Source organism: Delphinus delphis, chromosome 5 (genome assembly GCF_949987515.2).
Source record: "Delphinus delphis chromosome 5, mDelDel1.2, whole genome shotgun sequence".
Taxonomy (NCBI): Eukaryota; Metazoa; Chordata; class Mammalia; order Artiodactyla; family Delphinidae; genus Delphinus; species Delphinus delphis.
The window spans coordinates 55853617-55868527 of record NC_082687.1 but is presented as its reverse complement, the minus strand read 5'-3'; the positions used below and the strand labels follow the sequence as shown (position 1 = coordinate 55868527).

Sequence of the window (14911 nt, the reverse complement as noted above, 5' to 3'; positions counted from 1 at the left end):
CCCCAGAAAAAAATCATGTATTTCAGAGTAATAGTAAAAGAAAATTCAGTATGGATGTGACTAACAAGAAGCAGTGAAAGGCAAGTATATATATTTGGAAGAAAGTTTGAAAGAAAAAGGGTAGATAAAGTTTGAAAGAAAAAAGGAAGTACAAGTTTTTTAAAAATGACAATGAGAAGAAAAGCAATAAATGTGGAAAAGAAGGGATAAAAATGTAACGTGAATCCACATTTATTTAACCCTGGCAGGTTACAAATAATAACACAACAATGTAATAAAACTTGAAAGAAAATTCATTAGTTTAAAATTAATAATAAATGTTTATTTCATTGAACCAATCTGGTTAGGAATCTTTTACAGTTGGATAACTAAGTGTTTATTCATACATTTATTCACAAATATAAACCTAGAGACAGACAGAAAATAGAGATAAAAATTTTAGATTAGTAATACTGAGAGCCTTGTCATTTCAAATACTAAGATTTTTTTGTTATACATATCCTGGGAATGCATTATTCTTTCTTACCAATGCATTATTTTATGCACAATGACCTTAGAAGTTCTGAATATACACAGGATGTAGAAAAATTAAGTATGATTTATATAGCTTCCAAAATACTATTCAGCCAAAGAAGAGATCTAAACCTATCTCTTTCCTAGTAAAATACTACGGTTTTGAGAATGTCAATGCACCACACCACTTTCTAAACAGTGTAAAACCAGATTTTTCTTCTTCATAAAGGTTATTATAATAAGAAATTTTAAAAATCTGTCTACAATCTGTGTGAATAAAACTACATATAGTTTTAAATCTTTAAAAATTGTCCTGAAACACACAGAGCAATGTAACCATACACACTGGCTTTCAATAAATCCAGAATGTGATTTCAGACATTAAGTATTAACTTCACAGAACCTCATTTAGTTAGACATGAAATTAAATGGAGCATTATTTTTTGATTCTGTTGAAATGACAAAGATATGAAAATGTGGCATCACAAGGGATGCACATAAATCATATACCTCAGATGGCCCCTCTCAGAGTTTTAGCTGCCATCAGACAGACAGAAGTAAAAGGTGTTAATGAGGGAAAACTGCTGAGCTCCTTAAAATCACAGAGACATCAAGGTTGTATCTTACCTAACAACTTTCACATTAGGGTGTTACATGAAACCTTAGTTCATTAATTTAATCTCACTTTTGTCCTCTCTCAAAATTTATCTAAATTGTACTTAGCCTCTGATTTTCTAAACCAGCTTTCTCTCTCATTAAACTACTTACAGTTTCTTCCTGAAGCCATCCAGGTATCAATACGTTTATTATAAATGCTTAATGAATGTCATGATTAATATTTCATGGAAACAAGCACCTCAGCTAACCAAACGAAAACAACAAAAATGATCAACTTACTGTAAGAAGATTAATTAAATGTATTTTCTTTGCATTAGTAAATTGGAAAAGAGCATCAAAAAACTCTTCTCTGAAAAAGGAAAACCGAAATGCTACGTTATCTCTGTTTTAGATTCTCTTATTTTTTAATAGTCCTCCAATGCAAAATAGAAACATATTTCAAATCCTTGGCCTTAAATCATTTATGGAAGACTCATTTCTGCGTCACATATTCCAATAGGATCCGGTTAGCAAGTCAAAGGAATTGGACAAGTAAAAGGAATTGGAATAGCAGCATCTTCCAAGATTATAAGGCAAGCAATTCACAGTCTTTGTACAAAGTCCAAGGTACCACAGATATTATTAAAAATGCAAGCCAAGCAGCACTTGACAAGACAGCTTAATAGTTACTGCTTCGGGTGATAATTTCAAAGTATGTGTATAGGCATATTACTTCTCTGAATATTCTCAATTAAGAAGAGGAAAAACTGTAATTTTCTTTGATGTTAGGATTTATCATGGTCGGATTTTATTTATTTTTCTTTTCAAGTGTCCAAAATATAAATGAAGGCTCACATTTTCTATTTCTAATGCATGAATAGGAGGACTTTCATTTAAATAATTATGGCTATAAGCCATTCAGAGAATCAGAAAGGTAATATATACACATTTCCAATAAATATCTGCTCCTATTTAGACAAATACACTAAGAAACAAGCAAAAATATTTCATTTATTTTAGATTGACCAGCTGAAATAAAACGTTGAATTCTTCAAAGTTTTCTTCCCTTTTAATACAAAGGAGACATCCTGCTGTTCTCAGCAAATATCTTATTTAGGAAGAAGAAACAAGGAGATGGAACAGAAAGTAATACTCATCAAGAACTTAAGATCACAGCAGGTATATTCCTAGATGCTTTCGCAAATGTCAGGTCAAGGAGATTACCCTAATTTAATGAAGGGCACAGACAGAAAACACAATATTTTCAGTTTAATTTTGTTGGAATTCCTATGATCCCATGGTTTAATAAAATATTTGCTGACTACTACAAATGAGGTGCCTAGGCCTTTTGGAGGCATGGTCACTGAACATAATATAGTTGGTGTAGCTCTGTTCTTCAGGTCTGGCTACTCCTCAAGACCCACCCTCTGAGCCCAGGCTTTTTCTTTGTGTTTGCTTCCTCCTCATTCCTATTTCTTTGCCTTAATATTAAAGAACTGGTTACACACTCAGCTTGGGCTGGCTTGATTTCTCTCTCAAATGCTTGGGCTTGCTCCTTTTCCCACTGGCCACTGAGAACTCCAAGTCAGTTGCATTCTAATCCCATGCTTGGCCAGGCATCACAAGTCAGCCACATTGATCAGAGAAGTGCAAAAGAAAAAAGATTTATTTTCAGATCCGTATGTGTATCATGGAGTTACCCACTTATCCTACCCAAAGCCATTAAGAACTATTTTCTCCCTGCCTGCCTCTCATTGCCCTGTTAGTTTTCTTGCCCCAAGCTCCTGTTGCCTCTTATCTTGTTAGCATTGATTTCATTTCCAATCCCCTAGCTTATATATCACTTCTTTTACTTTCACAACTTAAAACACTGATTCAGGAGACACAGCCTAAAGTAAAATCTCCCCTTACATTGTGTCCCCAAATACACATAAAGAATCATCAAGCAAACGGGGTCGATTTTGACCTTTCAAGTTATGGGGGTGCCTATTATCTAGTTCTGTTTTCATTATTATGCATCTATACAGAGATTAATTTATTAAGGCTAAAGTACAGTGGTCAGAAACTTTGTAGTAGAGGCCTGCATATAAATACTTGACTGGTCTTGTACAGAGGAAAGATTATCAGCCTGGAGCTCTAGAATTAGTCCCAGCTCTTACAGTATCTAGATGTATAAACCAAGACTTAACCGCTGGCATACTGATTACCATAATTTCGAGTGAGAACTGAAACCCTCTATCCCAGTCATCTAATATCGAGTATAAAACATCGGAAGTGGCCTTGAAAGACCTGGTCTTATTGTTCATTTTAGAAATGAGAAAACCGAAGACCAGATTTTCCCAAGCTCACAAAATACCACCCTGATACCATCTGAGTATCCCCTCTGCCTGTCTGTACCTCTGCCTTCTTATTAGCATGTTTCTGTCCTTGAAGTCTGGGTTTGCGTGTGGGATTCCTTGATTCACTGCATTGATTGCTACTCCACTCTGTTGATACTAAATTCACATTTTTTTTTCAGACATGATGTAACCGTGAATAATAATTCTTTCTTTCTTTCTTTCTCTTTCTTTCTCTTTCTTTTTCTCTCTTTCTTTCTTTCTTTTCTTTCTCTTTTTTCTTTCTCTCTTTCTCTTTCTTTTCTTCCTTCCTTCCTTCCTTCCTTTCTTTCTTTCTCTTTCTCTTTCTCTCTCTCTCTCTCTCTCTCTCTCTCTCTTTCCCTATATATAACTTAATATTCTAAACATGGATATGAAGGAAAAGACAATTTTCTTTTTCTCTACTATACCTCAGAGTCTGACACCACAGGACACAGAGTAGGGCACTCAGTAAATATTTTATAATGAATGAATTAATATCAAACACATACATATCCCTCCTAAGTCCAGAGATATATGTTAATATGAAATCTGAAATAATTCAAACATGGTAAATAAATGACTATATGATTTGCCTTTTGTTTTTGAAGAAAAATAAATTTTGTAAATTGTCTGAACTTTATATATTCAAATAAAGGAAAGTTTATAAGTTCATATTTTTGAAAATTAGTCTTCAGTAAAAACCTCTAGAAAATTTATTTTAAGACATTTGCTTATTCTAATCATACAATTATTTTTAGTTTAGTTTTCATATTAACCTATAGGACTCTTTTTCTTTAGCATTACATTTTCCCAGTTATAACTTACAGCTTAGTTTAGATATGTTAGATATTTTTTAGCACGAAATGTTTTAACATATCAGTTTTTATTTTTCATTCACTAGCCTTCTTCAACATTCGATACAAATTAAAAGCCCAGGATGTAGCATATCAGTTAGTGGCACTATACCTTCTCCCCTATTTCAGTCAAACAAAATTAGGACCATCTTAATGATTTTCTTTGGCAGAGTGATGTTAAAATATAGCTAGGAATCAACTGCTCCCAGCTTTACTCTGAAGTGTCCGAAGCATAACTTTGTAACAAACCTTGCTTACCACATAAATGCTTCTTTGAATATAGGGATAACTGTCCATTATCCTTTAATATCACAATATTTTGTATAATGCATTTTGAAATGCTCCAAAAGAAACCAATTCTAGGCTTCTCATTTTATTTGAAATATTGTTAGATATCATTTATTTTTTATTTTCTTTGTGTGTGTGTAGTGTGTTTGCTAACTTCACTGAAGATATCCTGACCTCAAATTACTAATTACTGTTGTTCTTAAAACAGTAGTACCTCTCCATGATCTTAGAAATTGCCTGGGAAAGAGTTTGACTATGTGCTCAAATTCGGAAGTCGGGCATTTTACCCATTTTAACTAGTGAGCAAAACATTCCAATTGCTACCGCATCATATGTTTACCTAAAGTCTAGAATTTCTGGAAGCTTCCTGCTCTTGCAAGAATCAAATGAAATACAATATAAAAAATCAGAAACTTCAAACACACCAAAGATCTTTTGTTTTTCTTTCTATTAATGTCCAGTTTTTTATAGTAATTTATATTTTTAATATCAGATTTTTAGTTTCATTATTTCATTTTTTTTCAATTTTGCCACCTAATTTTAATTTTGATTAAAATTAGGTAAAATATACTCAAATAAGAACCTAAATGAATTGCTTATTTTCTCATTTTTCCCATGTGCATGATAAACTATTATGAATATTCTTCCCCCTAATACTTTATAAGACTTGCTATGTTTACATAAAATCATTATGTTTTTCCTCCCTGTTGCATGTACAATTGAGCTCATTTGTCTGTGTGTGCATGCAGAAGTTTGCCATTACCTAATACATTCAATCCAGGACAATTCCTCTGAGAGAAAATGAACCAGAAAAATCCTTAAAGAATAAATGACTTAGGAACATGATTAATGGCAGAAAAAATGAGGAATCCTATTATTGTTGGGGCAGACTTTTTTGTTTGTTCTTACTACCTTTGATGTGTTACTGTCCACTAGAGGCCATTCCTCATTAGAAAGAAATACTGTATTATTAAGACCAGTGCATGTTGAACACAAATATGAGTGCCTAGTCCACCTGCTTGCCCAGTGGCTGCCCAAATGCTTAAACAGTGAGAGTCAAGTAGAAGACCAAACTTTACCTTGGGTCATAATGCTTTGAAAGAAATTTTATTGTAATTCAAAGGTAATCATAGAACGTGTGAAAACCTCAAGACTATAATACAATACAGGAAGAATAGGTCCAAGCTACAGCTAGTCAACCTACATTTGAGAAGATTAATTTTCTCATTACACACTATATGCGTGACACAATCATACAGAACACAGCCACATCATTTTGCAGAGAAGTAAACTGAGATCCAGAGAGATTGATACACTAATTAGTGCCAAATTAATGTCTAAGATCGGAAGTCCCTGTTATTAATTAACATTTGCTCCTTTTGAAGGGTTAAAATTTTAATGCATAAAATATACTGGCACATGAGGTCATTTTAACCAACAAAAGAGAAAATGTTTCATTACCTAATGAACTAGGTATTTATGTTTCAAAAGATAAAATTGTGGACCTTTCTTGTAGAATTCTAGCACCCATCCTTCCTTGGTCAGTTTACTGACTTTTTGATCAAGACCACACAAGTCCATTGACCAAGAGAAGTAGCTCAGTTTTTATGCACAACCACAAGGCAAAATGGTTTAAAAAGAAATAAATATGTAGTAGTAGTTTCTGTTTCAGAAATTCAATCTCTTTAATAGCTATGTTTTTTAGTAAAATAAATATGATAAAATGTATCAACTTTCAGCAAAAATCATTTGAATTAACTATCTTGTTACATTTCCTCAATAGTATGTTAGTGGAAAAAAAGATTGCATCAAATAGGTGTTTGAGCTGTTTAAAGCATCTTTAAAATTCATGAGTATGATGTAGCAATATTGCTAGAAATGAGTCAATTAATTTTCTATGTATGAAATAAAGCTGAAGTCAATTACTTTATTGCCCATAGAATAGTACACGTATTTATGGGCTCAAATTCAATTTGTGAAACGAAATCACTTGAGAAATATAGAGATGAAAACTTTCAAGTTTATATGAGTACTTTCACAGGGAAATTTGTAGACAATTGAGCATCTGCTTACAACACTAAATATGAATGGTAAAGAGGAGATTTTTTTCACCTGGAAAAACAATTCATAATTTTTTCTTTAATGTTGCAGTCAGTAATTTTTTTTTCAAAAAGGAAAGAAAGAAAAAATATGGATTCTTTCTTCATTTATTCTTTAAAAAATATCCAAGCGCACAAGAAATGACATAGAGACTGGAAAAATCAAAAGTACATTAGTAAAATGTTGACAGAGAAGTTTATGATTTAAACAAAAAGGTATTTCTTAGAAAAATATTATAATGAACATAATTTAAAAACAGAAAAGAAAATGTACATATAATAACGGCTTATATATTTGTTGTTATTCCACTTTTAAGATGGTATATATTAAACAGTTTCACATTACATAAAATGTTAAAATATATCATGAATACTTCAAGCTTTTATTTGGCTTTTTCCTGAAAAGTTTACCTAGGAAAACAAATTCAAACATCAACTTGTCAATAATAATTTTAAAAGGCAGAATGAGCTAAGTGAATAGGTATGTCTGAAATTAACAAATTAATAAACTGAATTAAAATCTTAAATGATCTCATCAGTGTTTAATCAAAAAGCAGTCCCATTAAATATGACAAGTTATCTAGTTTGTCAGTAATTTTGTGCCATGAACTAAAATTTTAAAAGGAGCAGCTAAAAATAGATTTATAAACCACTGATCTAGTTTAGTTCCATTTTATACAATACATTGAGACACCTCCATTTTTATGTGATAGTAGCTTAGCACTGTATATTTTCTATCCTGTTATACCAAGAGGTAGGCAGTCCAACATTTGATAACTTGTAAAACTGTGGTAATACAGATAATCTTTTGTGTACGATTACAAAAGTTCACATAGTCTGTGAGTTTATATCTTTCTAAAGAGATGACTGTGATCTCAATTACATACTTAAATAAGTAAAAGTACAGATTTACCATGGAGATTTTAAGATCTAATGAGTCATGTTTCTATGTTGCACACACACATACACACACACACACATACACTCACAATGAAGAATTCTTTCATGACAGTATTACAAGATGCTAGAAATGGTCCTCCGAGTGTTATTTAAATATACATATTCTCAATAACACTTTAAAATTTTAGAGTGACATTACTACTATCTTTAATATAAATACTGTCCTATTATAAATAGCTAAGAATTATGTGAAGAAGTCTTCTTCTCAAAGCAATATGAACGCTTCAGTAAATGAGGAAAAGAACTATTTCACTTGGGATTCAATTTAATGAAAATAAAGTAGATTAATCTCTGGTGCTAACCTCTGGTGCACTTAACATTTCAGGCAAAATAGATACAATTATACACTTGCCATTCTGGCAAAAAAAAAAAAAAAAAAAGATTTCAGTAAATCATTTGCAACTCTGGATTATTTATCCAGCCTATAAAATATACCAGAAAACATAATGTTGTCTGTGGTCTCTGGCCTTTATGCTGCCCTCATTTTTCAATAGAAGATATTACATTTCTGGTGTAGGCCTTCACAACAGCACCCGTAATCAATTCCATATCTCATGTTAATCACGTTCTTGTAATCAGTGGCTATTCAACACAAATTTCCATCTCAGTTTTTGTTGGAAAACAGCCACATTAGGGCTTTGAGTTTATTCAAGTTTAAGTGATTATATTGCCATCACAGACTAAAGTTCACAGCATCCACTTGCCATAGCTATATTACCAACACTGTAGAAATGGAGGGCGTATACAGTTACTGTGTTGTCCAGTCAGAAGCTATAACTTCCATACAGAACAACTTTATTTTTCAGAACCCCAGGGCTTCTCTCTTTGACGTGGAAGTAAAAGAAGGAACAGCCAGGGATCCGCTGCAGTTTCTTCCTTCTGAATTTGTTGAGTCTTTTCTGACCAAAAAACTGCTCTCAACAAAAACAGCTCCTTAAGTAAAAGTACACATTTTTACCAAAAACTTAATATGAACATTTTCAATGTTTAGTGATAGTTCTAAGATGGCAATTCCAAATTTTTAGCATTCATTTTTACATGTTTTTGATCATTAGTTTAATGCAAATTTAATTTTGACCTACATTAAACTGTAGAGTTTTATAACAGGGCATGCTAGTTGAAGACAGTGATTGACTAATATTTATAGAAATTTTCTATCAACTCAATCTAAATATTTTGTTGCATTTTATTGAGGATTTTTTAAATTTGAGGATTACTGTGAAAATGCATTTTTCTGAGAATGCTAAGAGTTCTAGGCAAATATAAAACCTTTACAGCATTAGTGAAATTACAGCAGTAGGGAAGAGAAATCTTATGTTTGTTCTTCCTACTTGAATCTTCTGCCTATATTTTTTCTGTATCTTCCTAGATTGTCCCTTAATCATCTTGAGGCCTTTTTTTCCTTAGGTTAGTGACCACAAATGGGAATAGTGAAATTAATTTTGCATTGGGATTTTAATCTTAAAACTGAAACAAGTTTTTAATTGCCTTTTTCTCTGCTTATCAACACAATCCCTTTCACCAATATATTCTAGTAATAGGAAGCATAAATGGAGCAAATGTAGATAACAAGTAAGTCTAGTTATCGTACAGAAACGTAGAATTTTTTAGCCTAAATAATCTTAGATAATATTTGATATATCTGTGTCTACTTGTAGAGGAGCAAACAGGACTCTGTATATGATAAAGGATATATCCATAATTATAGGAAATAACTGTCACTGACTTCCATTTATTGTTCTGTTTGCTACACAACTAATAGTTAATAGCTAACAGATATTCTAGAAAGCTAAATAAAATGTTCAAAACTATACCTTCTCTTAGTATAAGGCCCAGATGAGGCCCAAGTTTCAGGTTTAGAAATATACAGAAAAAAATTTTGAGTTGGATTAAAAAGAATTGTTTCCTTTCCCTCAATTGTAATCTAAATACACAGTGTTCTTTTAAATATACTAAAAATCAAATTAATGTGATATTCCTTCATGATTCTTGAATCTCATTCAGTTTTCCTTTTCTGTGAGAAAACTAGGACCATTTTAGTAGAGACCTATTTTACACTTTAATTTTTTAAAGTTTTTTAATCTACTTTTTTTTACATTTTGTCTATGACAGTTACACAGAATGAATGATCATTCAAAATCTCCTATCTGCTGGTCTATGTAACCCTTTTTTTTAAATATAAATGAAAGTCAAAATAGTATTTCAGTTCTTGAATGCTTATACATCTATTACTGTAAAATGAAAGCAGCCCATGGTGTTGGCTGCAGTTTTGTTTGGCTAAAGACATGCTAAAACAGAAAAGAAATTAAGAGTTTCAGCAATAAGGAAAAATTTAAAGAAATGTACTCAGAAAATGACCCAGGAAACTTGAGGAATCAGATAATGGATTTGTATTAACTTATAAAGGGCTCAATGCCTTCACCATATGTGGGAACAAAGAAAAACACAACGTGATATGGTCTTTCCTCCTTACAGATAGGCAGGAGAAACAGCAAGGAGTAGCATGCTTCAATACTTACATGGGTATCACTATGAACCAAGTCTCCATTTTTTCCATGATATATAGAAACTCATTAGGAAAAGCAATAGAGTAATTGTTAACCTCAGACACCGGTCTTAGAAAAGTGATACTCCCCTTAATCAGAATATATAGCCCAGCTTGAATAATGAAGACTGCCATCATGTTTAATAAGGTTAAACAAGAAAAGATGAAATAAAACCATTGGGGAACATCACTTGTTTACATAAATGGCCTCCTTCTTCACTTATGCTCGCTATGACAATATGCACCAACCTGGAAGACATCTAAGCCCAGGAAAGGCAAATACTACTGCGGCCAGAAGTAGGATGGAACAAACAAATGTATTAAAATCCGGGCTTTAAACCATTTGAAAGTGGAGATAAGATATCTGTATTTGATTCTGCAATGCCAAATACAGTCACTGGCACATAGTAAGTGAATGATAATGCTTATGAATTAATAGGTACAGCCTGTTTTCTCCATTAGACTATGAACAGCATGGAGTTTGTCTTTCATTTCTCCATTTATAATGTACAAAGTACTAGGACAAAATAGATTTACAGTAAGTGTTATTTTGTTGAATAAATGAAAGAGGGCACCAAAAAGTGAGAAAGGTTCAGAAATCATAATCCAGGAAAAAAATTAAGATCCAGAAGTAGAAATAAAGTCAGGTCCCCAGGGATAGGAAGAAGAGTTCAAATACTGGTTTAATTCCAGAAAACCCTTTCACAGGGTTCTAGCATGTGATATTTTTATTATGACTCCTAGCATGTTGACATATTTAGTTCTGGACATCTTCTAAGTGTTTTTCTGTATCTAGTACTGGGTTGTGCGTATCTGTGTGTCTGTATGTGGATGTGTTTCTGAGTATGTTAGAGATTTGGAAAAACAAAGGAAGAGTGCATTGGGCATGAACATTACTATCAGTACTCGGAGTTCAAAGGAGAGTCTATAGTCCATTAAGTTCTCAGATTCAAGTTTCACTTAGATTCTATTTTGCTAAAGCCTAAGGAGTACGATTAAACCTTAGATGGGAATCTTAAGGTTAAAATTATTCAGTCAGGCCCAACTTGCTCTAGACATCCTCATATTAGTCCTATGTAATTGTAGTGTGTTCAGATAGCTTAATTCTACAGAAAAATAACTTTTTTTTGCTTAGAATCAATTCTAAACAGTATTTATTTTGTATACTCTTCAAAGATGAACTTTACACTTAGAACAGTTTTTTATTCAATCTACCAACTAGGGTCTGGGTGCATACCCTGAGTTAGAAAGAATGGTAAACACCTTAGCAATGTAAAGGTTTTCTAGAAAAACACTTACACTTTAATTTGTTTATATGTTCACATATGGACTGGGGTGAATTTACGTTCAAGTCAGAGGAAGCATGGCAGATTTTTAAAAACCCTGGAGTGTTTTAAAGTGTTTCAGTCTGTAAGTGAAGATACAAATTTTATACCATTTCCAAATATTAACCAATGGACTGTGACAAAGTCTTCACTAATTCTTAAAGAAATGAGAAAAATGTAGTAGGTATTTCATAAAACCCAATTTGTTCAATTTAATGGATTATTCTTTATTTGGGGATTATATGCTTATTATTTTTAGTATTAGAATTCTCTTTTTTAATGAAACATAAGTGATAATAGAGGGTAGTTTATAGGTTTTGATTTAGAGAGTGCTTTGAATTTAATTTTCCAATCACTGGTTGATGAGTGGCATAACTAGTCTATATTCTAGGAAACGCCTGTTGGGTTTTGCCTATGAAAAGGAAGGAATGAATGATGTCTCCTAGAATGGACTTGGTGTGGCTTCCGAAGTAAACTGTGCACAGTATTTGAACTTCAAGTTCATGTAATTTCAATTATTAATAAGAGAAGAATGGCTGGTGTGTCATGTAGAAACTCAGGAAGGCTGCAAACAAATAGTGTATTAATATTTAATTTTAAGGGCATATAGTCATTTTATGGCAATTTATTATCAACTGATTTGGATAACATGGGTTTAGGCAGTTTAGCTTATGAAAAGGTAGCACTCCCATATTATTTGTAACTAACCTATCTGAATCTTGGAAATAATATCCCATAATAAAAAGCTTTTATTAAAAGAGGTTGGGCTCCTAGGTCATAAGTCTCACAAATAGCTATCAACATACATATATAATTAATATATATGATATTTTTTCTATGAGAAGCACATTTAAGATATAACTGAGGAGGTCTGGTGATCATAGCTCTTTTGCGACAATCCCAAGGATCTAAATCCATACTCTTATAAATGAGGAAATGTTTCTCTTCCTACCACACATTCATTTATTTATTCATTCATTCAACAATTACATTGATCACCATATGCTCTGGAGACTCAACAGTGAACAATAAAGACAACTGCATGTTTCTTAAAGTATACCTATATTTAACATGCTATCATAGGTGGCATACAATAATAAAATTAATATGATATAATATAATTAACATAATATAATGTCAGGTTTGTGATAAGTGCTAGAAAGGAAATATTAAGTCTCTCTTATAGTCTTCCAAAATAGCTATATGAGACAGGAGGCTCTAGGATTTTGGAAGTCAAAGTCTAGGTATATTCAGAATAGCCACTCCATGGAGACTAAGGCATAACAATTCTGAGGTCAGTAAAATAAATAAATGGACCTTAATCAAACTTAAAAGCTTTTGCACAGCAAAGGAAACCACCAATAAAATGAAAAGACAACCTTTGGAATGGGAGAAAGTATTTGCAAACAATGTGACAGGGCTTCCCTGGTGGCGCAGTGGTTGAGAATCCGCCTGCCAATGCAGGGGACACGGGTTCGGGCCCTGGTCTGGGAGGATCCCGCATGCTGCGGAGCGGCTGAGCCCGTGCGCCACAACTACTGAAGCCCATGAGCCTAGAGCCCGTGCTCCACAGCGGGAGAGGCCACCGCAGTGAGAAGCCAGTGCACCACAACAAAGAGCCCCCGCTCTCTGCAACTAGAGAAAGCCCGAATGCAGCAACGACGACTCAACGCAGCCAAAAATAAATAAATAAATAAATTTATAAAAAAAAAAAAAAACAATGTGACAAAGAAGAAGTTAATATCCAAAATCTACAAACAGCTCATACAACTCAATAGCAAAAAAGCAAACAATCTAATCAAAAACTGGGCAGAAAACCTAAGTAGGCATTTTTGCAAAGACATACAGATGGCCAAAAGGCACATGAAAAGATGCTCTACATCTCTAATTATTAGAGAAATGCAAATCAAAACCACAATGAAGTATCACCTCATACCAGTCAGAATGGCTATCATCAAAAAGTCTATAAATAATAAATGCTGGAGAGGGTATGGAGAAAAGGGAACCCTCCTACACTGTTTTTGGTAATGTAAATTGGTGCAGCCACCATGGAAAACAGTTCCCCCCAAAAATTAAACACAGAACTACCAAATGATCCAGCAACCTCACTCCTGGGTATCTATCCAGAAAAAAATGAAAACTCTAATTCGAAAACATACATGCACCTCAATGTTCATAGCAGCACTATCTTCAATAGTCAAGACATGGAAACAACCCAAGTGCCCATCAACAGACGACTGGCTTAAGAAAATGTGTTGTGTGTGTGTGTGTATATATACACACAATGGAATATATATACATACAATGGAATATATATACACATAGTATATACATATACACAATGGAATACTACTCAGCCATAAAATGAATGAAATATTACCATGTGCAAGAACATGGATGGACCTAGAGAATATTATTCTGAGTGAAGTAAGTCAGACAGAGAAATTCAAATAGTATATGATATCACTTATATGTGGAATGTAAAAATAATACAAATGAATCTATATACAAAACAGAAACAGACTCACAAACATAGAAAACAAACTTATGATTACCAAAGGAGAGAACGAGGGAGGGAAAAATTAGGAGTATGGGATTAACAGATACAAACTACTATACATAAAATAGGTGAGCAACAAGGATTTACTATATAGCACAGGGAATTATATTCAATATCTTGTAATAACCTGTAATGAAATATAGTCTGAAAAAAAATAACAATATAACACTTTGCTGTATACCTGAAACTAACACAATATTGTAAATCAACTATACTTCAATTAAAAGAAAGACTTTGAGGTCAGTGGCTTCATGACTTCCTGATAGGTATGTTTCTGCCTTGTTACGTAATGGATTATACCTATTATTATGAGTGCCATAGAACAATATAACAAAAATTCTTAATGAAATCACATTAAAGATTGTGATACAGAGTATCTCGCTCTTAGAAACAAATGAACTATGTGTTTTAACAACCATATGCTTTGACAGCACTATGGCAGCTATTATAAATAGCAATGAAAGTTTAAGGTTTTATTTGACAAAATTGCTAAATTCAAAGTAAAACTTTAGAAAATGCTAAAATTGCATATATTTGCATCATCGGTAATTAATGACTAATGGACAAAAAATTAAAGTAAAATCTATGATCTAACAGCTAACCTCACATTTCACTATTACCAACTGTGATCAGATCAGAAACTAGGAAAACAGAATTTAGCCAAATAACCTATAGAGATTTACGAAAATACAGGTAAAAGTAAAGTGGAAATAATTGTTATACTTCAGGAAAAGTTAAATAGAAAGAGATAAAATAATTATAAGATAAAAATTTTATTGAATTATTTCAAATACAAAAATAATTTTGGTGACA

The 14911-nt window shown here is 32.6% G+C and overlaps 1 protein-coding gene across 1 annotated transcript in view; it reads right to left on the bottom strand.

The window, feature by feature from the left end:
- The window catches only part of EPHA5 (EPH receptor A5), a 318271-nt gene that overhangs the window by 258218 nt on the left and 45142 nt on the right, over window positions 1-14911 (bottom strand). The window lies entirely within an intron of this gene.